The sequence below is a fragment of the Hordeum vulgare genome, chromosome 3H, assembly GCF_904849725.1.
Source record: "Hordeum vulgare subsp. vulgare chromosome 3H, MorexV3_pseudomolecules_assembly, whole genome shotgun sequence".
In the NCBI taxonomy this organism is placed as follows: Eukaryota; Viridiplantae; Streptophyta; class Magnoliopsida; order Poales; family Poaceae; genus Hordeum; species Hordeum vulgare.
In genome coordinates, this window is record NC_058520.1 from 567,123,566 (window position 1) to 567,149,015 (window position 25,450).

At 42.2% G+C, this 25,450-nt stretch overlaps 1 pseudogene across 1 annotated transcript; it reads left to right on the plus strand.

Annotated features, from left to right (window-relative positions):
* Nucleotides 1-3,318: 3,318 nt before the first annotated feature.
* LOC123445152 lies at nucleotides 3,319-17,749 on the plus strand (annotated as a pseudogene). The gene is made up of 15 exons (XR_006631054.1): nucleotides 3,319-3,522; nucleotides 5,096-5,239; nucleotides 5,363-5,525; nucleotides 5,731-5,795; nucleotides 6,846-7,808; nucleotides 8,767-8,880; nucleotides 9,044-9,334; nucleotides 9,411-9,752; nucleotides 10,246-10,247; nucleotides 12,832-13,125; nucleotides 14,866-15,051; nucleotides 16,062-16,148; nucleotides 16,256-16,314; nucleotides 16,392-16,539; nucleotides 16,868-17,749. The product of XR_006631054.1 is annotated as an uncharacterized LOC123445152 (transcript).
* The last annotated feature ends 7,701 nt before the right edge of the window (nucleotides 17,750-25,450 follow it).

A 25,450-nucleotide genomic window follows, 5' to 3' on the forward strand; every position in this document is an offset into this window, starting at 1 on the left:
CATCCCGACTAAACTTGTTCATTTTTAATTGTCGGCTTATTTCTCTTCTCTAAAATATACACGACAAATAGTAAACATGACCTACTACAGTTATGGCTCCGAGCTTACTTGGTTGGAGAAAAAATCATCTGATTTTATTTATTCATGATTTTGAGCATTTTAAGAACAATTACATGATTGACAACAATTATACTAGATATGTGCCACTAGTGCACGAGTTGAACCATTTTAATATCACTTCAGACATCTTTGTAAGATTTTTTTACTATTGTGTCACTAGTCCATCTTTTGCATACATTCTTCTTAAGCAAAGCAAGTTTGCTAACTATGTTATTATTAATTATGTGCTTCAACATGTACTCCCGTCAGAGACTGTGCCTATCGTGATGTTTAGCAAAGGTGATTTGCATATGGTTAGCTTACGGCCAACGCTGATGAGTTACCCAGGTAGATACACAATATCTCGAAGGGAGGAGACCCTGAAAATCAAAGGATGGAGCAACACAATAAAATCATGCAGGCAAACACTTGGCGGAGACTATAAGGATTTGCACATCACACAAGGTTGATTTGTATTCTTCATAGGGGAGATGCAGAAATTTACTTTTTTTTATACTATTTTACCTAGGAGAGAGCAGTAGGTTCTAGCTTGTACTCATCATGTGCTAGAATGATGATGAGTTATTTAACTAGTATGATAACAATTAATTAGTGTTGGTAACTTGTGATATGCTAGATGATGAGTTATGATAATATAACGATGAGTTATGAAAATGATGAGTTGTTATATCAGGTGTAAAAAACATGGATTAGAATATAGTTGACGTATCGAATTAGTCAAGTTGAATTGGTCGGGCTATATGATGTTGGGATTCGGCACACAAATGCGAATTAGTAGGACCATATGATGTTGGGATGGCATAAAAGTGTGTCTATCATTCGACACTTGTGTGCCATATCAACACCATATCGTCCTACTAATTCAACTTAGTTAATTGGATCCATCCATTTTATTATAATTGGTGTTTCACCTCTTCATTGCTGGGAAAACTTATATAACATGTACAAAACAATAGTAATACAAATACATATTAGTGGTGCTGGATAGAAACAAGCACTACTGCTACCAGAATTAGTAGTAGCACTGCCTACAAAACGCGCTAGTGCTAAATATAAGCTCTAGCCCCTTACCAGTAGCACTGACAGCCACGCTACTGGTAGGCCAAAAACCAACGCTACTAGTAAAGTTTTCCCTAGTAGCGTGTAGACGATAGTGTAGCATGTCATTATGAAAAGTCTGGGCTTTTCATAGTTTGAAGCGCCTACAAGCTTGTTATGCATGAGAAGGGTCCGGGGCCACAAAAGTCTAGCTCATGCATTGATGTCGATGATCAAAGCATTTGGGATGTGCTACTTTGTAGATGCGTTGGGTTTTTCTCTGAAGAGGAAGGGATTGATGTAGTATAGTGGCAACAAGTATTTCCCTCAATGAAAACCAATGTTTATCAAACCAATAGAAGAAGCACGCAATCAACCGTTGATAATACCTCCGCGCACAAAATCAAATACTTGCACCCAACGCAGGCAAGATGTAAAGTAAACAAAGGTAGCTCAGGAAGGATAGATAACGTCAACCACATAGTAACCCATGTTGTACTCATGTTCATTGACAGTATAGTGGCAAGGACGATGATCGCTGCAACACATCGATACCATTGTGAGACCTTGGGCATGCCAAATCCAAAGATTATGTGATGCAATTGCTTTAAGGATGATGTTGGGCTTCCTAACATGACCCTGATATTGCCCTTGTAAAGCCTTATGTTAGTTCTTTCATTTCCAATGCATGCAGTCAAGAGATTCAAGCAAACCTGGCCACCTTCGTGCTTCTGAGATTGCCAATAGCCTCTCAGTGTCTACCACAATTGGTTCTCTTAGGTACTGAGGTCCAAACACCTTGACCACGACATTTGCAAACCTGACCATGGCAGACATCCGTTGGTACTCGTCCCACGAATTAGTGGTCGTGCCATATGCAAGCATCTGGAGTGCGACCGTGCACTTTTGGTAACCAGAGAACCCAATCATTCCCACCACGTCCTTCTTCAAAACGGAGTAGTCATCATAGGACCAGGCACCATGGTACAAACAATCGAAGACAATCTTGCGCATCCGAAAACGCCGGTGAAAATGGTCAGCGAAGAGTGCATCGGGGGCAATGTAGCCGTCCATCAGTGTCAAATGGCTGTGTGCCCTGTTACGGTTGAGCACTCTTGATCCTTTTATCGATCTCTTGAAATTGAGAACATGCTCCTCCGTATGCTTCACGTCTTCAATGACTGCCTTCATCATCGCTGTCTCGTCCATGTAGTCCTCCTCGTCGGGTGAGCCATCGAATGACTCAACATATTGCTCGTATATGCACTCCAAATTGGAATCCATTGCTTGAAACAAGAAGGGACAAGTTTTTTAGCTCCGGCAAATCATCGAACTCTTGTTGGGCATGATGAGTATAGTAGTAGTGTATGGTACCTGGTGGAGTGGTCGGAGGAGAGGGGTTGAACTATGACGGAGCATAAGCTGGGTGGAGTACAGTACGAGTGAAACGCTTGAGGTGACGAAGAAGTAGAGTTTCGTCAGGGGTGTGACATGACGGCCGAGGGTGTTGGAGCGGCGACGAAGGCAAAAGAGAAAGAAGGAATGAGAGAAAATGAGGAGGATGAAGATGCGGGGACCGGGAAGGGTTTTGTATGGATCGAAAATGTCGAAGGCCTACATCGGTGCTGTCCGGACTCCGGCAAAGGCGCCACGTCTGTCTTTGGTTTGACCAAAAAAATACTCCTAAACCACTCGACGGATCGATATAGGCTCGTGCTAGATGACAAACCATGTCTGAACCATGCGATTCAAACAGTTACGTGCTGTTTGAGGGTCGGTCTTGAACATGCCCTAATTAATGTGCAAATGGAGTGTGACGTGATCATGCGCAGATCAGACCTTACGCGCGCGCGCGCACACACACGGCCTAAACATCTTGCTCAGCACGCTTTGCTTACTCGGCTCTCTGCTTTTTCGCGGAAGTGAGCGCTCGCTCGCTCACACCAATCTTTGCGTGCTCCAGAAGGCTCTCTCCCGTGCCGCGCCACTCCCCCACTCCCCCTCCCCCCACCGGCCACTCGCCCGCCCGCCGTCGGATCCCCATCCGGAGCCGATCCCGGCCGCCCGTCCCCTCCCACTCCCACCCCTCGAGTCCCCCTCCCCCCTTTTCGAAACCACCACCACCACCTCCTCCTCCTCTCTCTCTCTCTCTCTCTCTTTCGCATCCACCCTTCCCTATCGCACCAAAACGGAGCTCCCCTCCAAACCGAGAAGGGACGAAGCAAACGAGGAGCGGACGGACCACCAGGGGACCCCCCCCGCCCGCCTCCGCCCTCGCGCGATCTGATCCGCCCGCCGGCGGTCCCGCCCGGCCGATCGGGGCAATGCTGCGGGGATCCAGCCTCCGCTGCTGATCGCGGTGAGGTACGATCCGCCCGATCGCCGCGTTCCGACGCCGCTTTCGCGCTTGTTTTCCGCTGGATTCCGCGGTAAGCGCGCCAATTTCAGCCCCGCGTCATCGGGCGCGCGGGATTTCGCCTGATCGCGCCGTATTTCGCGCCCGGTTCCTGATTCGACGCGGCGTGACGTCAGCAGAGCCGCGGGGAGGGCCGGGGGGGTTAATTGTGTAGGAGCCCCGCTGTGGTGTCGGGTTAGCGTCTGGTTTGGGTTCGGGGGACTTCGCTCGTGATGCGCGAGGCGATGGAGAGCTCGGCTCCGCTTAATCACCGGCTGTGATTTCTGCTCTGGTAGCTTGAATCCACCATTTTGCGCTGCTAGATGTATCCTGGTTATGTTGGTTGTTCCAATCGTTTTTGTATCAGCGCATATTTCTGTCGTTTTTAGTTGGATGTGTGTGTGTTTGCTTAACTGTAGCTCTATGTTCTCAGTGTAGTAAATACAGTGGGGAATCCATGCTCAGCCACCGTATCCTTAGGCTGATTGACAGTGGAATTGACGGTGGAAGTGTGGATTGAACAGCAGGCAGAGCTATTTTCAGGCACGGGGTGCTTCACCGCTCGGATGAATTTAGTAGATTCTTGAATGTCTCCTTTTGAGGTTATCCCTTTTGTTAGTTTTTCTGGGGACGATTTCGTGTATGTAGGAAGTTCTATTGTTCAGGAGCTGGCTAATGGGGGCTGGGTTAACCTTACGAAGAATTAGATACTAATATTAATTTTGGAAGTATAGCTGAAATCAGTTAGGCCATGTACATTAGTTTAGACACCTATAGTCTATAATAATCTTCCACGTCACCTATAGATAGCAGTAAAAACATCATCTACAACAGCTTGTCTTTTTGCTATCTGTAACATGTTGGATCGTGGGAAGGCTGCTGCATGCGAGCGTCCGTGCTCGTGCGTTTCTTTCCCAGATCCAGCAGGAAAACTGTAAATTAACGACGCTGGAGCGTACAACGGGAAAAGCCTGTCGGTAACTAGCGATTTTCGGGGGCTATCGACGACCTGTTAACTTGCAGATACCCTCTTTCTCTTTCCTTGTTCTTTTTTCTCCACGTAATATAAAATCCGATGTGGCAGGTGTTATAGACAGCTGAGTAGACACCGTTGTACATGCCCTTACTGCCCTGTTATATACTGTTCTAGATTGATGGTGCCTTACATACTGTTCTAGATTGCAGCCTGAAATATGTTTAAGTCAGTTGAGAACCTGAGATAGCTAAACTCTCCTTCATGAAATCTTGTCATGTCAAAAGAGGAATACAATCAAGGAACTTCTGCTCTAGATTGCATTGCAATTATGACATGCTTTTTTTATGTATACGAAAACGATGAACAATTATCACCTGAATCCTTTTGTGTGCCACAGTTCTATTCACTATGATCTGTTTTCCTCTTTGTGACTTTGTTCGATCAGCATTAACCATGCCTTCTGCTGTGTTATTATTAAGTACTTACTTCATTGTTTCCTGGATAGATTAACACTGAAGTTTGATTTGAATTTGATTCCTTCTGATTTTGTAATTCCATCCTGGTAGGATTTGATTTGTACGAACATTGGATGAAGTTTGTACTGATCTATGGAAGTGGATACTCTGCAAGATGCTCAGGAGACTAAGAATGGAGAGAATGACTTTGAAGAGAATGTCAGTTCTGATCCCGTGGTTTACCAGCTAGTTCGGGTATATTCTAACTTTCTAGTTATATTATACCTCTTTGGCTATATTTGAAGGTACATAACTCATTGTGATGTTTCCATTTACTTATAGCCCTTCAGTAAACGCTTTTATTTTCTTATAAAAAAGGTTGAAGGTGATGGAACGCTTGTTCCTCCTACAGAGGACGAAGTCCTGCAGATTGAACAGTTTCTTGATGACAAGGTTGATCTGCCTTCTATTGATGATGTAGGAAATGTGGAGGATTTTTTTACTAATGACTGCATGCTTCTGAAGGAGCCTGACTTTGAAGGTGGTGTCAATATCTTTATTCAGTTCGAATTGTTACAGTGCTATATCATTTCTTTTTGAGTGATCCTACTTCATTGGACAGTACAGTATTTAAGCTGTGATGTTGGAATGCAGTTTAGCCATACAAAGTTCATGTTTCATGCATCACATATTTAATCAACCCCTTTGACTACTTAAGATGCTTACTGCTTATTAAACTTGTGCAGATGGGTATTCCGAATTAGAGACTAATGGTGAAATACATACACATCAGTTTGATGCTGACCTAGAGGTATGCATATTGCTTTTGTAAGGGTATCATTATCTGCCATGATTTTAAGCCTGTCAGATTTGCTATTTTACTACAGGTTTATTCTACTAGAAAATAGGTTTGGTGTGTACACAAGATTCTTTTGGTTCATGTTTGAAACTAAATCTGACATGGTTTTCATATGAGCTGCCCAATTTCTATAAAATTCTCAAATTAGAGTTTGCCATGTTTCGAAGCATGATTCTGTTTCCTATATGATTCCTGCGTTGCAAACAGGCCTTGTCCGTGACTTCAGTAATATTACATTATATGCATATATGAGTACATATTAGATCTAGTTTGAACCACCTCTGGAATTAGCACCAAGTATTGTCATCTACTCCCTCCGTTCCTAAATATGTCTTTTTAGAGGTTCCACTATGTATTACATACGGATGTACATAGACATACTTTAGAGTGTAGATTCATTCATTTTGCTCTGTATGTACTCCGTAGTGAAATCTCTGGAAAGACTTATATTTAGGAACGGAGGGAGTAGTCAGCTCTGCCTTTCCTACTCAAGCACAGCCATTGTCATTCATGCTTAAGCTTTCTTTCATATATGGAATTCTCATATATGTGTGGAAGATATTTTAGAACATGATTAATAATTAACACGGAGAAATGGAACCATGTATCAGAACTGAGCTAGTGCATAGTAGAAATGAAATATAATCAAGTTTCCATGCCTAAACTTTCAATAATTGCCATTTCTACTTTACCATGGTTTCTTTGTTGTGGTGCAAATAAGTCTCTCTTCATGTGGCTAATAAGTGAGTATGCTGCTGTTAGTTTTAACCAAATCTCTCTAGACTAACAGCTTATGAGCGGTGGACTAAACTTATTAACAAATTGTGGGCCTATTATGATATTATCTGCATGGTATCGATTAATGCTTGAGCTCAGGGTTTGACAGTTTATTGTTATTGGATCATTTGCTTTAAACATATAAACCATCTACAAATCCTTCTTGTACACATTGTCTGTGTTCTACTTATCAGTGAATTTAACTGATGCATATAAATTGCGCAGGTAGACAGGTTAAAACCGTCTGATGACTCGCTTGATCTTCCCTCAGAGTGTACAGTTGTTCATGATCACGAACCAGATAAACTGAACACAGAACAAGAGGCTAACAACATTGTTCACCAGGATAATGCTTCCACCGAGACTCCAAAATCAACAGTATTAAATGACTCTTGCAGTGCTGAAAAAGAAAAGGCCGATGCCTGTTCAAGATCTGTAAATAACTCATCTACAGGACCATCTGTCTCTGGAGTTACTAGTTCAGTTCCCGACTTCTCCATTTTAAGAGGAGAGGTCTGTTTGGATGATCTTACAATTAGAGAACTTCAGGAAGCATTTAGAGCCACATTTGGGCGTGAAACTACTGTCAAGGACAAGTTATGGCTCAAAAGACGGATTACAATGGGATTGACCAATTCCTGTGATGTTCAAAGTTCAGGTTGTGTAGTTAAAGATTATAAGATGGTTTGCAAGGATGCCAAACACGAGCTACCTACGGTTGAAGGAATACCTAAGGTTGAGGTTGAAGCTACTTCTTTGATTAGGTATCAAGTATTGGGTCCTGGAAATGAGAAAGATACACCATCTTGCTCTTACTATCGTAGTGAGGACCAACAGCGATCCTCCAATAGGCTAAAAGGAGTATCAACAGACAACGATGAACCAGAAGGAACTTTACTGGATGAACAAGGTGCTGCTAAGAGACTCCGAAAACCAACAAAAAGATACATTGAGGAGCTCTCAGATACTGAGACACTTGACTCCACTGGGAAGCTTTCTTCACCAGGAAAAAGGGCTGCACATGGTGAGGTGTTACTCAGACAAAGGGTTACTCCTTTACAAGAAGTTGATTCATTGCGTATAACTTATCCTACCCGGAAGGATACTTTTGGAGGATTTAGTGTACATGTTCCTTATGCGTCAAGGATGAGAAGAGGGCGTCCTCGGAGAAACTTCATTTCATTTTTGGTAACAATCTACTTATTTTCACGGCTTTGCAATCTGTCTGCTTTTTTATTACTGCAAATAAACACGTATATTAAGTTGTTACATTTAGGGAACGATGGTACATGTTATTCTCTTTATTTTCTTGGAGATGGATTTTGGTTCTAGGATCCTGTTTGTTTGCAAAACAGTTAAGACTTGAACAAAACACATTGCTAATACACTTTAGCATATACTCCCTCCGTCCCAAAATTCTCGTCTTAAATTTGTCTAGATACGAATGTATCTAGTCACATATTAGCATTTAAATACATTCATTTGTAGACAAACCTAAGACAAGAATTTTGGGACGGAGGGAGTATAATTTTCAGTATGCCCCAAGTAGGATAGAATCACTATACACAGCATGCCAGATTCTCACGGAAGAAACTTAGTGTGTAGTAAGCATATTTCAAGCAACTCTATTCAGTACCTAATTGATCTGTTATTTTTGTTCATTGAACTCATTACCCTATTTTGCTGCCTTATCAATCCCTTATGCTGTTTTCTTAGACAAATATGATAAATCTCTGAACCTTCATTTCGACATTTACCCATGCTGTCTCTTAAAGAGCTTAACATGTTGGCCTCACTTTAATACAAATCTTTCCTTGTGGATCTCTACATTCTGTCTGACATGTAGGTTAATGCACAACTGTTAAGGAGGACTTACCTTGCCATATCATCTCTAGTGCGCTATTAGAACAGTTTAGACCAATTAGTCAACTGGTCCAAATGGGGAAAACCAGAAAAGTACACCACATTAGCCTAATTAGACAAAATTGATGCAACCTGGCAGAGTGTCGAGCTGAGACGCTGTTAGTAATAGTGGTGTATGTTAGCATTATTTTTGTATGTCTCACCAGATGTGTCACACATTATTTCTTGGATGTCTCACCAGATGTCACTAAGTGTGCTCTTTTCGTTATACCTTCAATAACAGGATGATGATCCTCCGGTGGAATGTCCCGAGGTTCAAATGGCAGTTGAGACGACGTTGGGAAAAGATGGTGAACATGTGAATCATGTAAACAGTGCCGTGGAAGTTCCACTAATGGTATGCCATATGCCTGTGATTATGTAGGACCACATAGCAAAAATGTACACTTGAAAAGCTGATAACTAGCTAGAAATATATGTTGAAACACATATGCTGAGCTGCAAATGCGCCCATGTTTGGCATGCAATGATATGTTTTCTCTTGTTCATCTTGGTACTAGAAAAATGCTGAGAAGAAAGGAGCGCATATAGAAACAACTGAGAAGAAAGGAGAGCATATAGAGATGGCTGATAACAAGGAGACTCATTCCATAGAAGCAGACGATATTTGCAGAACTGATGCCAAGACGAAAACAAAGCGGAGTTTGAAGCGGAAGCATCATCGGGCGTGGACATTGTCCGAGGTTCTGAAGCTGGTCGATGGTGTGGCTCAGTTCGGGCCTGGCAAGTGGTCTGAGATTAGAAGACTATCCTTCGCCTCATATTCTTATCGCACCTCAGTGGATCTCAAGGTGGGTTTGATTTCTCAGTTCCTCACTCACCCCTTATGATTTGTTTTTCTAATGGATCACGCTGGTGCTTGTTTAGGATAAGTGGCGCAATCTGATCAGAGCTAGCCAGACACAGCTTTCGCCGGAAAACGACGTAATTAACTCTTCCCTTTTCAACTTACGGAGGATCAGCCTTTCTTTCTTATCAGCCCAGTTATTCCCATCCTGTTCTCTTAGCTCCTGGATTGCTCACTTTTCCCACTCTTCAATGGTGCTGAGCAGGGTGTTTGTCCGCGGAAAAGCAACCCTTCGATCATACCAATACCACCGTCCATTCTGCTACGAGTGAAAGAGCTAGTTGAGCTCCAGCCGCAAGCCGGCAACCTGGCAGCGGCAATCAAGTTCTCAGGGCAGAGCAGCAAGGTGGCACATGGGAGAGGTTCATCGGGGTTCCTGTGATGTCCATGTGCCACAAGGCAAGTAGATGAGAAAAAACATCCGGAAGAGATAGGTGTAGTGATATGCTTGTGGACGACGAACACACGTATTGTCGCTACGAAGTTATGATGGTGTTCTCTATGTGCAATGTAAATAATCTACCGCGCCTGCGAAATGCAATGCAATGTCTTCTCACCTGGTTTCTCCGCAGCATGTACTGATGCGTGCGTGTCCATGGTGCCTTGCCATATGTGCGGGCTGGGTGCACGTTCAGGTGTTTCTGAAACCGTGCATAAAATGATGGCAATGGAAGAAAAGACACATCGAGTGGTTTCGAATCTGTTGGCGCAAAAGATTACTGCCCGTAGTCCCACTCTATGAAAGATGGCACGGACATGCCGGTTAATGTTGAGCCCAGCTCATTTGTTACAAAATGGCACAAACAGCTCTGGAAACAATTAGCCCAACCCACACCACCGCATCAGTCATACGAGACGTACACAGGAGGGGAGGCTAGCCCAGTCCAGCTTTTGCAACGTGCACGAGACCTGGTGAGGGGCCACGAACCCACGGCCGCGTTCAATGCGCCACCGCCACCGCCACCGCCACCGGGGGCTATAAATCCCTAGGAACCACCCCAGAAAGGAGCTCAACCTAATCTAGTTAGGGCAGGCGGAAGCGAAGGGATCTGCTCCCGCGTGGAGGAAATCTAAGGAAACGGAGGATCCGCTCGTGCGCCTGTTCTCTGCCTCCCCGGGTACGGATCTTCAAGTTCGGCCCACTTTTGATCTCACACTTCTTCTTTCTTCATCTGATTGGTTATTTGATAGCGTTCCTCGTATATCTGGTTTTATTTTTGGATCATGCTTTTGTTTTTAGATGTAGATCTGAGAAAAAGTATGTTAGATTTGAATTAGATCTGTTGTAATGAGTTCATCGGTTCATTATGTAAGGCGTATTGTAATTTCTTAAGGTAAAGATTTGATCGGCAATTAGTTTTTTAATGTGTAATTTATGTGATACCGAATTATGTCCTGTTTGAAACCAAAATAGATTATGACAATCTGGATTATGAAGATAGATTATATAATCTGGCTTGTAAAGATAATCTACGTGTGCATGTTTGTAGGTCAGATTATATAAACTGTAATTCAGGTTTTACATTGCATAATGACATGTGTACCCTTTATTTCTTTTTTAAAAGAGGAGGGTGCGGTGGTAATAATGTAATTATCTTCAACTTTACAAGGGTAATGGGTCATTAGCAATCGATAATCTGATTTTAGTTGGGGTAGAGTAGATTGTGAGTTTTTAATAATCTGTTCATCTAGTTTTTATAATTTACATCATAATCTGTCCTGTTTAAAGAGAAAATAGATTATAAAAACTGGATTATATAATCTGAATGGTTCCAAACATGGTCTTACTCCCTCCGCCCCAAGTTAGTTGTCTTAAATTTGTTTAGATATGCATGTATCTAGACACGTTTTAGTGTTAGATACATCCGTATATATACAAATTTAAGACAACTAATTTGAATCGAAGATAATATATTATAACTAATATTTTAACAAAATTCTAATTATATAATGTCTATGTCACATAAGTTATAATACATTCATAGAGTAATTGTTCATCAAACCCTTATCTGCACAAATCTTGATGCACCTTATATTAGGAGACAAGTAATGATTTAGTTGGTCAAAACTGTTCAAGAAAATGTTAGATTTACCTTGTAAGCTTTGGGTAAATATCGAGATGCAATATGACCTAGAGGATACTTGATTCACTTGTGGTATTATCAATAAGTTATCCTTGGATTGAAATATTTTCGTAGCAATTCTATGAGATTTTAATCCATACGAAGTTAAGGTGACCCTTTGCATCAAAGTTTTTTGCATGGACATTCTCTCTGTAAATTCTTATGAGTTATGACATAACAAATCATTTGTTTCAATGCTTTGTCGAATCCAATGCTTTAGAATCATTTGTTTCGAAGAGGCCAGATGGTAAAGTCGTGTTTCCTAGGGTTCGGTCGAAAGGAGTTGTGTTCTTTGGTTTGACGTTGTGGGGGTCCAACACTCTTCTAGACGAAGAAAGAGGGGATTCGTGCTACCTCCTACTCCTACAGAAGATCGATTGGCGCGAACTTTTGATCGATTCCTTATTCATTGTTGCTGAAGATTAACCCTTCGTTGTTACAAATTGAGATTTTGCTCTAGATTGCCTGATAGTACCAACATTTTCAATCTAAACTATTTTTAGTATTTTCTCCGTTTTGATGGACACATATCAAGCCAATTTTTGATGTGACACATCCATGTGCCCGTCAAGGGGGGTACGTCACCTTGTAGGAGGTTTCTCCCTCTCTTTCCTCCTCCATCTTTGTATTTCTCCCCACCACTCTTGATTCCCATGCACAACTGTGGAAGAAGTATAAATGGTGACTTGATGAGCAGGAATCACACCGTTGATGTTGATTCTCTACATGATATTCGACCATCTTCTTGTAGCAACTTAGTTGGTCTTTTCATCAATGACTGTTTTTCTTCTGTCTCATTCATGCCCACTTTGTCAAAATCATGCTCAAGTCCACTTGAAATTTATTGAGCTTACTCTATGCTTATGAGTGCACATGTTTGTGTGTCATTTTGAACCTAATTTGTGCTTTCTCTAAGGTGATCTTGAGCATGCTAGGCGCTAGCAAGCTATAATACAAACTTATCTCGCAACCTTCTATTGATCTCAAGTTGAGCCTACCAATTGCCAGAGCTCTGTTTGTTGGTAGGTTTAGTATATATGCCCTTTTGGTGTTGTTGAATTAACAAAGTGGATCCCCATACCTGTGTGATCTAGCCATCTAAGAATCATATGTAAGTTGAGTAATCTTCTAAAACATCGAGAACGGCTTGAGCTATCTAAGGATGAGATGCAGTCACTGATGAGATGTATCTCGCTCCGGTTCCTTTTATATATCCATCTAAAGAAAATATTCCACTAGATATGTACCATCTTCTAGCCCACCTGTTGAAATGCCACATTAGCTAATCCATATAATTATTTTATTCTACTGCTTGCAGTGCCAAATCTTTGAGATGTCAAGATACTCTTCCGAGATAAATGTGATTGGAAATGATCCTATGGAGCACTACAAAAATATCATCTCTGAGTTGTTACTCGGAAGAGAAGGCTCATTCTCTACCGGAGTTACAAAACATACCGAACTTGTTGTAGCCCAATATAACCGCAAAGTGGGTGAAGATTCTCTTCCATTATTCATGGAAGAAATTAGGGGCCTTACAAAATGTGACATGGAGAGATTAAATCATGCTCTCCGTGAGGTTTTTACAATCCTCAATGATGACGTTGATGAGGTACAATATTTTACATTTTAGGCTTCTATGCACCCAATGGATCGAGATCGTTACCAATGACCTCTTTACCTTGATACCGCATTAATTCCCATTAACCAACTAGTCCACCCAAACACCCGATGAATTGGTCAATCTTGATGCTATTATAATGGGCATAGGAATCGATGGAGTTCGGAAAGGAGATAACTTTTCTCAAATTTCTTACAAAACCTACCTCTAGGAACATGCGCAATGGGCTAGTGTTGAATTTGTTGATCATATTGGTATGCCCAAGGTTGTGAGGGTCTTATTCATTGGTTCATTTAAGGTGAAAATAAGACCAATATCATAGAGTTATTATCATAGGCTCTAACAAACAATTAAAACATGTCTGGGCGGTCATTAGAGTTAGGAAGGGAATTAAAGGGGTACAAGACTTGAAACCTATTCTTTGGTTATGGGATTGGGAATTGAATTGAGAAGGGGTTAGGCATGGGAGTTGAGAATCCCACCATTTTATTAACCGGGGAGGAACAACGTGTTTGGTTTGTTGGAATTAGAGGTGGAGAATGGGAGTTGAGGGGTGTGGAGATTAAAAGTCCTTTGATTGATTAGAAGGAATGGGAATATAAGTGGGAAGGGGAAGGGGAGTTAAGAGGGTCAATTCCCACCGTTTTCTTTCCATGGGGTATCCTGTTAATTCGTGGATAGAGCTCTATCTCAATCTAATTCCCAACTTATACAAACAAGGGAATGGGAGTAAAAATCTAGTTCCCATGTCTAATCCCTCGTCAACTTATGTTACCTCATCTTATCTAGTCCCTCGTCAATTCCCACAAGCCAAACTAGGCAATAAAGTTTCTCTTCAAATTCCCACACAAAATTCCTATTATATACCAAACAAATGATTGTAAATAAATGGATGCATCCCATGTCTAATCTCAGTACAACTCCCTACTCTGAACTCCCATTCCCCTTCTTAAATATTGCCAAATGCGTTGTTTGGTAATGACAATCCCTTCCTATTTGGCATGGGGACATACTGAGGGAAGGAATGTCAAGTGTTCCTTGCACTTTGTATAGTCTTAAACCTAGGCATAGGCAGCTCGGTTCAGTAGGCCCAGCCTAAAAGCCCAAATGTTGAGCTGGGCTTGGGCTTGCAAAGTATATAATTTACATTAGAAAATAGATGCAACAATTCATGTGTATTCCATGCCATTTAGTAAACCAGCGACTTTACACAGATGGCTAATTTTTTTACTTATAGAGATATACTACTATATACTAGTACTATGTGCTCACAAGATTAAAAAAAAAGCAACGAGTGCACCTAGCAAGGTTAGTGCATATTTATATTATCTAAGCACAAACACCTGGTTGTGCGAGCTGTGACGCTAGTAGTGATATAACGGCTTTAGACCATTCTAGTCGAGACTTGAGCAAATTCTGGATACTCGGGATCATGTCCTCTTGGACTCCCCGCGAAGGTCTAATCATTTTCTGTTAGTTGAGCAGTCGGGCCAGCCCATGGTAATCTTCTTCTGTTAGTTGGGTGGTTGGGGCAGCCCACAATAAATAGATATAGTATGGATAGTCATATTTCAGCCATGTCGAACCTAGTGGTTTGTTATTTCTCCAATCTCTTAAGGGTTCTTGATCTATCTGTCTGCATAAGCTTCTAAAGTTACAGTGACTCTTTGATATTGCTCAGGCAGAACTGCTGATATTAGTGATTTATCTAATATCTAAAATTGTCCGCAGATTATTGGTTACATTTTAGCACTCTCTGAATTTAGGTCTGAGAAGTTGCCATCAAACCATGAAAGCGGATCGTGTGAGGATGGCATCATCCCACCGAGTGCTAAAAAACAGAAAACTGTGACGGTTTCTACCATGGATGCTTATGAAGAATTACATGGTTATATTGATTCAGATATCTTTGCACAGGTGAAGTATATTTGTTCTATACCTAATTGTTATGTTTGATTTGCTACTTTTTGTCATGTTGCATGCAGGGTTTTAAGCGAGTCTGAGTTTGAGCGAGTCTGCTCAGCCTAATTTTTTCATGTTGCTTATAGTAAAATTCGAGCAAGCTCAATTGAGTTAAGTCAAGATCGAGCTGTAGATATGGCTCATACTCAGCTCGTAATGATTTCGAGCTAGTTCTGAACTAAATAAGACTACAAAAATTATATAATCTAAGACCATTTTTTGAACTAGATAGACCATAACAACAACATAATATAACATATGATGTTGATCTTTCGGCAAAAATGAGAGGATATTTAGCACATGACTGAGCACTTACCATATTAAGGCCTAAATTTCTCATGTTTAATTAACCTTCCATGATTGCTTTGTATATATAAAATGAATGAAAATCATGTACGCAAAATATATAGTAATAAATTATCCTATTTTCGTTTAATATATAACAAGTTATAACAGAATTATATTTTGTTGAGCTATCGGGCTAAAGTCTAGTGAGCTAGTGTTGACTCAAGATCAGCTCCTTTCTTGACCGAGCTACATAAAGTGCCCTCATGCCCGGCTCATTTGTTTTCGAGTCAATCTTGAATGACTCATGAGCCTCGAGCTTTTCCTGCAACCCTAGTTGCATGCATGTAACGCTTGTTCATCGAATCCAATAAATATGTAAATAAATGGAATATTAAGGAGATTACCCTCAACCCATGGCCTGTTAACGCTAATGGATGTAACTTTGGTGCCAATTTTTTGTGAGGGGAAACTTTGTTACTTTTAGCATACGCACTTGCAATACCCAACCATAATCCTGTGAAAAAATAAGTGACCATTTTTTTGTTTGTCAAATTATGTGATTCTAATGTGAAGTTCAGAAGTTAGGCTATGTACCAAACCAACGGTCCCGTTGTAAGAACATTTCAGAAATTGCAAAGGCAGTGGCAGCGTGACAAATGAGGTTTTGCTTCTGGCAGCTCACAAGAGATATTGGGCTCATAGAAGAAAGTGGAGAAACACGTCAAGAGGCTGTGAAGAAGTTCTCGAATGGGTTGCAGCTAAAGGTATTCAACATGGCAAGCGGATATGAAATATCCTCAGAGAAATAATTTTTTACATAGTTTTTTCATGAGTTCTACTTCTAAGGATTCGAGTGAGACATTTTTTCCAGCTTGATAAAATGGTGCAAGGTGTTTATGGTTTACTGGACACAGTGGCATCCAAGTGCAGGTATCATATGTCACTGTCTCATTTCAGTGATATGCTTGTTATATGCAGAAATTTATTGAATTATTACATACTGGCAGATCTATGACCACTGCTGAGAAGCTTGAACTCAGTAAGCGCATCCACAAACTCCCACAAGAGGCACTTGATCACATGGTGGAGGTAGTTAAAATGAGGAGACCTGAAATCTCGGGTTCTAAGAAAGTATCATTCAACTTAGGAAGACTGGTATACTCGACCTATCTGCTTCTACTAAATTTTAGTTTCAAGTAAATATCATTGGTCATGCTAACTGTTTGTGTGGTTTGTGATTTAGTGTTATGTATGCCAGCCATGATTCTGCCATGTAGATATGTTTGGAATTTTATTTTTGTCTTTATGAAAACGTGAGAGGTAGATGTGTTATGTTAGATGCAGACTTCAAATGACAGCATGTTTTGCATTAACTTTCCTATTACATTTACTTGTTTGCAAAGAAGTCTCAGATATGTCCATTTGATTTACCTTATTACGTCACTATATTCGGCATGTCCTCACTTTCTTTCATTTCGTTAAGGATGACACAACTTTGTGGAGACTGTACTTCTATGTGGAAACTGCGCTAAAAGCAAAACAAGATCGGTCGATCACCCCTCCCCAGATGTTGCATGCACAGTAACTGCCAGTCCGTCTAAAATATCATCCAAATTTTCACTACGGTTACTTTTTGTATAATTCAGTGTAGGTGGTGGCAGTGCTTGCAGAAATACAGTAGCTTCAGCTTGTTGCCAATGTAACATCTCTGTTTATCTGTATGAAGATAGTCCTAGAAGCAGAGTAGCATCAAAAGCGACATGATACCGGACCGCTATCTAGAGTTGTAGAAACTAGTGCACTAACCACTAGGGCACTGTTGACAATTTTGTTGTTGCATTGCATACTGCAAATCAATCCTTGTCAGCTCCTGCAGATATTCCACTCCACTGTTTAGGGACTCCGCCTCATCATATTTTCCATATTGCCTCTTGTTCAATGTTTCTGCAAAAGTTTCAGCATTTTTTTTATTTTTTTTGAAAGATCCAGCTAGACGCTGGCATATATTAAAGCATAGCAGGGAGAGGTGCGGTTACAAAAAACAAGGGTGGTGTTGATCGGGTCAACTTCGCGACACTGGTGGCAATTCCTTGTGTTTGGTCGTTCTCTGCCAGATCATTTGGAAGTGCCAGGCATAAAGAATTGATGGAGAAAGCCTCCTAGATTGTGTGAGTGGCTAGTGGTCGAGTGCTGCATTGCGTCAATCAAATCTCGTTCGGTTTGTGTTTAAATGGTACATTAAAGTTATCACTGTGTTGTTCCTTTATTTCCCTTTTTCTTTTCTTTTAGAAAGGCATGTGACATGTGCTTTGCTGTAAGATAATTGAATATATTTAGGAGAGTAACAGAACATCTTAATGGTTTTGCTTTTGTAGCATATTCTAGTGCACTGATAGGGAACCCGTGATATGGATACCATGTTATCAACCCGGGCATGGAAGATGCACGACGAATTACAAAGGTTATGTACTCAAATGACCCCTCATACGTATGTGGACGCGTCCGGTTAGTGGTAAAGGAAAAAAGTAACTCAACTGGATCCCTTATATCATCCATATACTTCTGGACTGTCCTCTAACCCTCATATTCATCTCAAATATGGGAAAAATATGAGGACTTCAGAGCGCATCCGGTCAATCCGTCACATAAAACGCGATCCCATCTCGGATTATCTTTTTTTTTCTCTTCATCAATCACGTGTATGTGACCGAACATATGAGAAAAAAAATAAAGAATATGGTTGTACGGACGGACAAATAAGAGATATGACCGGTCATTGACCGGACATATCTGCAGGCGTTTAGGGGATCATCGACTGTAGATGCTCTTATGGAAGTGTATGTGCTACAGTAAAATGCATCTAAAATTTATAAGAGCAACTCTAATAGATCCAACCCAAAAGCCATGCGCACCCATCAATAATGTCTTCGTGAATCAAACATCAAAGTCTGCAAAATTCCTACGTTTTCTCATCCTTAGTTTTATGCATGCATTCTTTAAGTTGCATCTCGGACCAGGCTGGCTAAATCCGATCGCCTAAATATCCGTGGGCAGTGCCGGTCAGCCCCTCAAATGTCTTTCCGCTGTAGCTATGATCCCCATTTTTAAAACCTCAAACCCATATGAACACATGCACATTGATCATAGTTCAAAGTTCAAACACACATGATACTAAAGAGAAACTAAAGAGAAAATTACATAAAATTTATTCGGATAGTATAATTCAAACACAAAATTTATTCAGAGAGTATAATTCAAACATAAAATTTAATAGTTTTTGGCGTGGATCCACGTGCACCACAAAGAGTAGTTTCACATGCATCTGTTGGTATCAAAATTATGGGTGCATCTAGAAAATTCACAACATGCTTCGCATCTTGTTTGGGGAGCGGACATGTATTCCGGGCTTCTCAAATTCATGGGTAGAGAGTGCCCCTTCGTCCTCATCCGCCAAAATTATGTTGTGCAAGGATACACAACATGTCATCATCTGCCACAACGTCTTCGATTAGCACATGACTGCAGCTCCACGAAGAATACCTCAACGAGCTTGGAGCACTCTGAGTGCCCACTCCACGTCCTTCCTAGCGCCTTGTTGCATTTGTGCAAAGATACATTGTTTGTTACCTCAGGGCTTCGGATATAATCTTCACAAACATCACCCACCGATGATAGACACATTGACAAGATAGTACCCCATTTTACAGTTGTGGCCGTTGAAGGTGTAGTTGCGCACCAAAGAATCCCCATCACAAAGTATCTTGCACAATGGAGATCCTTGGAGCACATTATGTCGTTGTGAAAACCAATCATGTCAAAGAAAGCATGCCAAATTCGCGAGTCCTTTGATGCCACTGCTTCAACTATAATAGTGGCCTCTTTGGTGTGAACTTGCTACTGCCCACCCAAAACTTTCAGACGATTTTTGCATTTCCAATGCATGCAATCAACTAAACCGAGCATACCTGAGAAACCTCTTGCTTCTCCTATTGCCAATAACTTTTATGTGTCATCAATAGTTGGTTCTCTTAGATACTCTGGTCTAAACATCTTCAACACGATGCTGGCAAATTGTTGGGGAACGAAGCTTTGGAAACAAATATTTTTTATATTAACACCCAAGATCTATCTATGGAGATACATAGCAACGAGAGGGAGAGTGTGTCTGCGTACCCTTGTAGACCGTTAGCGGAAGCGTATATTACGCGTTTGATGTAGCTGTACTCATCACAATCCAATTGCGATCCAATCCAATCTAACGCCAAACGGACGACACCTCCACGTTCAACACACGTGTAGCTCGATGACGTCTCCGCCTCCTTGATCCAACAAGCCAGGGCGGAGTAGTAGATGGGATCGTCAGCAGCACGATGGTGTGGCGGCAATGGCGGTGAAGCGGTGTCGGCAGGGCTTCGCCGAGCGCTGCCGGAAACACGAACGAAGGAGAAAATGGAGTAGGGAGAGAGGGAGGGTTGTGCCAAGGCTTGGGATGCGGCTACCCTCCCTCGCCCTCACTATATATAGGGGCAAGGGGGAGGGGACGCCGACCCTATCCCCTCCACCAAGGGAGGGGACCACAACCCTAGGGGGGTGCCCTGTCATGCAAGGCAAGGGTGTCACCCCCCTTAGGGCTTCCCCCTCCCCACCAGCCCTAGCCGCATTGGCCTTGGGGAGGGGGAGGGGCGCCCAACCCACTAGGGGCTAGTGCGCCCCCATTAGTCCATGTGGCCGTCCAAGGCAGGTGGACCCCTTTAGATGGGCCACCAGATCCCTTCGACACTCCCGGTACACTGCCAGAAGTGTCCGAAACTATTCTGGAGGCCGAATACAACTTTCCCATATATAAATCTTTACCCCCGAACCATTCTGAGATCATTGTCATGTTTGGTATCTCATCCGGGACTCCAAACAACAATCGGTCACAAACGTATACATCCCAATACTATCTAGTGTCATTGAACGTTACGCGTGCGGACCCTATGGGTTCGAGAATCATGTATACATGACCTAGAAACATCTCCGATCAATAAACAATAGAGGAACCTGGATGCCCATATTGGTTCCTACATATTCCACGAAGATCTTTATCGATCGAATCACGATGTCAAGGATCGAGTTAATCTCGTATGCAATTCCCTTTGTCCAGCGATATGTTACTTGCCTGGGAATTGATCATCGGTATCTCCATACCTAGTTCAATCCCGTTACTGACAAGTCTCTTTACTCATTCCGTAATACAAGATCATGTGACTAACTCATTAGTCACATTTCTTGAAGGATTCTTGTGATGTTGTATTACTGGCAGGGCCTAGAAATACCTCCCCGTCATACATCGTGACAAATCTTAGTACTGATCCATGCCAACCCAATCGACCCTTCAAAGATACCTATAGAGCACCTTTATGATCACCCAGATATGAAGTGACGTTTGATATCACACATTGTATTCCTCCGGTGTCAAGGAGTTGCATGATCTCATGGTCTTAGGAACATATACTTGACATGAACAAAGTTGTAGCAGAAGTGATACGATCATATGCCAAGCTTACGGTTGGGTCTTGTCCATCACATCATTCTCCTAATGATGTGATCACGTTATCAAATGACAATTCTTGTATATGGTTAGGAAACCTTAGCCATCTTTGATCAACGAGCTAGTCTAGTAGAGGCTCACTAGGGACACAATGATGTTTATATATTCACACATGTATCTAAGTTTCCGATCAATACAATGCTAGCATGGACAATAGACGTTTATCATGAACAAAGAAATATGATAATAACCAATTTATTATTGCCTCTGGGGCATATTTCAAACAGTCTCCCTCTTACACTAGAGTCAATAATCTAGTAACACCCATAGAGTTCTAGTGATGATCATGTTTTGCTCGCGGTAGAGGTTTAGTCAATGGATCTGCAACATTCAGATTTGTATGTACTTTGCAAATGTCTATGTCTTCCTCCTTGATGTAATCACTGATGGAGTTGAAGCGACACTTTATATGCTTGGTCTTTTTGTGAAACCTGGGCTCCTTGGCAATGGCAATGGCACCAGTGTTTTCACAAATGAGAGTCATTGGATCTGATGCACTAGGCAAAACTCCTAGATTTCACAAAGGAGAGTCATTGGATCTGATGCACTAGGCACAACTCCTAGATCTGTCATGAACTGCTTCATCCAAACTCTTTCATGTGCTGCTTCCAAAGCAACAATATATTCCGCCTGACATGTAGATGCTGTTACCACGCTTTGCTTGGAGCTACTCGAGATGACCACTCCACCATTCAGAATAAATATGTATCCGGTTTGAGACTTTGAGTCATCCGGATCAGTGTCAAAGCTAGCATCGACGTAACCCGAGTAACACCCTACGACATGCTTGCTGTTTGTTGATGGTGGGTATACCTCGTGCGAGGGATTACAATGGGTGAATTATATACCACCGAGAGTAGATTGGAATGAGAGATCCCTCCCATCCGCTTATATACACACTCGCGTCTAGGATTTTACATTGGGAGACGCGATCTAGGCCGTCGCCCGCACCAAGTTGGTGGCCAAGATGGTCAAGGGTTGCTTATCCTCTCCTCCAATCTCCTTCATGCCGTTAGATGCGCCATAGGCATCCTGGGCCCTTGGACGGGTGATACATCTCCAACGTATCGATAATTTATGAAGTATGCATGTCATATTTACCTACATTTACAATACTTTTATATAGTTTTGATGCATTTTATATGATTTATTTAGAACTAACCCGGAGTGACGTTGTTTTCACGAGAATAATCGCGGTGTTGTTTTTATGAAGAAAATAAAAGTTCTCGAAATTTCCCGAAACTTTTTGACGATTTTTTCTAGAAAATATGAGAAATACCGGAGCGAAGAACCACTAGAGGGGGGCGCCTGTGGGCCACAAGCCAACAGGGCATGCCCACCCCCTTGGGCGTGCCTTGTTAGCTTGTGGGACCCACATGGCTCCGGTCGACGTGATTCCAACGCTAAAAATTCGTACAAATCTAGAAATCCCCAGAAGTTAATCTATAATTTCCGCTTCGCCATCGCAAGCCTATCTATTAAAGAAAACTCATCCAGAGCCCTGTTCCGGCACCCTGCCTGAGGGGGGAATCATCACCGGAGGCCATCTTCATCATCCCGACGGTACCCATGACAAGGAGGGAGTAGTTCACCCTCAGGGCTGAGGGTATGTACTAATAGCTATGTGATTGATCTCTCTCTCCCGTGTTCTTGAGATTTCACGATCTTGATGTATCACATGCTTCGTTAATATTGTTGGATCATATGGTGTTTGTCCCTTGCTATCTCATCCCCGTCTGGTCCACAAGAACCAACCTCGGCAAGGTGCTCTGTGTCTAGCTCAGTATATCTCTTGGCAAGCTAATACCACTACTAGGGAAATGCCTATAGCTAGAAGGTTAACAGTAGCGTTGGTTAACTGACTGGTGCTACTGCTACGTAGGGGTTCCAAACCTACGCTATAGGCAAGCACATAGCAGTAGCACATGCGAGCCAACACGCACTACTCATATATGGTCTCCCCGTACGCACCGGGGTTGTCTATAGTAGCAGCGAGCTCATGAAACCGCGCTACTACTAAGCAGATCGTAGTTCCCTGCGCTACTACTAATCTGACCTTATCCCCACTGTTTCGTCTGTTCGTTTCCACACTCATCAGTCACTCTCCTCACTCTCTCTCTCGCTCTCCTCTCCTCTCCGCCATTGTCATCATCCGTCGCAGTTGCCTTCTCCAATTGCCTTTGCTAGTCGTCGTCGCCCGTCACCGTCGCCAGTTGCGGTTGCCCGCCGCCGCCGACTCTCCCTCTTCCCATGGTAGCTCTCCCTCCTCCCTCCCTACCTCCTCTGTCCCTCTCCCCCCTTCTCCCTCCTCCCTCTATTCTTCCACTAAATTAGCTTGTAGAATGTAGATTTTTCGAACATAATAGAATATATAAGTTTTTTGAATAGATTGTAGGTATTTTGAATCAAATAGAATAGAAAACGCATATATTTAGATGGATATTAGATGGGTGGATGGATGGATGGATGGATTTAGATGGATATTAGATGGATGGACGAAACAATGTTAAACGAGTGCCTATGTTTTAACGGAATATTGATTCAATTTTTTTTGGCAAATTTGAGGCGCTCGATATATGTACCATTTTTACAAAAGGTCATGCCAAAACTTAGTTCATTACTTGATATATGTAATGTTAAAAGATTGCTGGTTCAAGTTGACTTTAAGTCCGTTGGGTCTACTTGTATGACTTTCAGTGAGGGAGAGGATTGAATCCGACTGTTGTCATGGAGGTCGCTTCTCCTTTGTTCCCGTGTGCCAGACATTTTTGTTGCACTCATGAATGAATGGAGGAGCGACCAGCACCGACGGTCGTAATATATTGGGAGGGAGTGTCCACTATATATATGGTCAAAAATACATGGTGAGGAAGAATGCCTATCGTTGTCATAGGGGTCGCTCGTCCTTCTTTTCCTCATGAGAGACCTATTGACAGTGCGCGGGGAGAATGAGACGAGTGCGACGGTCGTAATATTGATGTGAGGGAGTGCCCATCATATACACAACCTGAGATGAGAGTTTTTCAAGGGAGACTCGACAGACTAAAAGACAATGATACGTCTCAAACGTATCTATAATTTTTGATGGTTTCACGCTGTTATCTTGTCTTCTTTGTATGTTTTATGTACCTTTTTTATATCTTTTTGGGGACTAACTTATTGATTCAGTGCCAAGTGCCAGTTCCTGTTTTTCCGTGTTTTTTACTCTTTTCAGATCTGATTTTGGAACAGAGTCCAAACGGAATAAAATCCCTGAAATGATTTTTTCCCGAACGAAAGAAGACCAGGGAACCTTTGGGCCAGTCCAGGTGGTCCCCTGGGAGCCCACAAGCCTGCACCACGCAACCAGGGGGAGGCGGCGATGGGCAAGCTTGTGGCTTCCCTGGCCGCCTCCTGACCTAGGTTTTGCGCCTATATGTTCCCAAATATTCCGCAAAAAATCAGGGGAGCCTCGAAAATACTTTTCTGCCGTCGCAAGCTTCCGTTTCCGCGAGATCTCATCTGGAGACCCTTCCCGGCACCCTGCTGGAGGGGACTTTGGAGGTGGAGGGCTTCTTCATCATCATCATCGCCCCTCCAATGACTCGTGAGTAGTTCACTTCAGACCTACGGGTCCGTAGTTAGTAGCTAGATGGCTTCTTCTCTCTCTTGGATCTTCAATACAAAGTTCTCCATGATCTTCATGGAGATCTATCCGATGTAATCTTCTTTGGCGGTGTGTTTGTCGAGATCCGATGAATTGTGGACTTGTGATCAGATTATCTATGATATATATTTGAGTCTTTGCTGATTTCTTATATGCATGATTTGATATCCTTGTAAGTCTCTCCGAGTCTTGGGTTTTGTTTGGCCAACTAGATCTATGATTCTTGCAATGGGAGAAGTGCTTGGTTTTGGGTTCTGCCATGTGGTGACCTTTCCCAGTGACAGTAGGGGAAGCAAGGCACACATCAAGCAGTTGCCATCAAGGGTAAAAAGATGGGGGTTTTATCATTAGTTTGAGATTATCCTTCTACATCATGTCATTTTGTTTAAGGCGTTACTCTGTACTTATGGACTTAATGCACTAGATGCATGCTGGATAGCGGTCGACGTGTGGAGTAATAGTAGTAGATGCAGAAAGTATCGGTCTACTTGTTTCGGACGTGATGCCTATAGAAATAATCATTGCATAGATATCGTCACGACTCTGCACAGTTCTATCAATTGCTCGGCAGTAATTTGTTCACCCACCGTCTATTTGCTTTCATGAGAGAAGCCACTAGTAAACACTACGGCCCCCGGGTCTATTCACATCCATCGTTTACAACTCCGCTTTTACTTTGCTTTGTTACTTTGTTACTTTCAGTTCTCACTTGGCAAACAATCTATAAGGGATTGACAACCCCTTTTATAGCGTTGGGTGCAAGCTTTTGTGTTTGTGCAGGATCTGAAGATACTCTTCCGCCGGATTGATACCTTGGTTCTCAAACT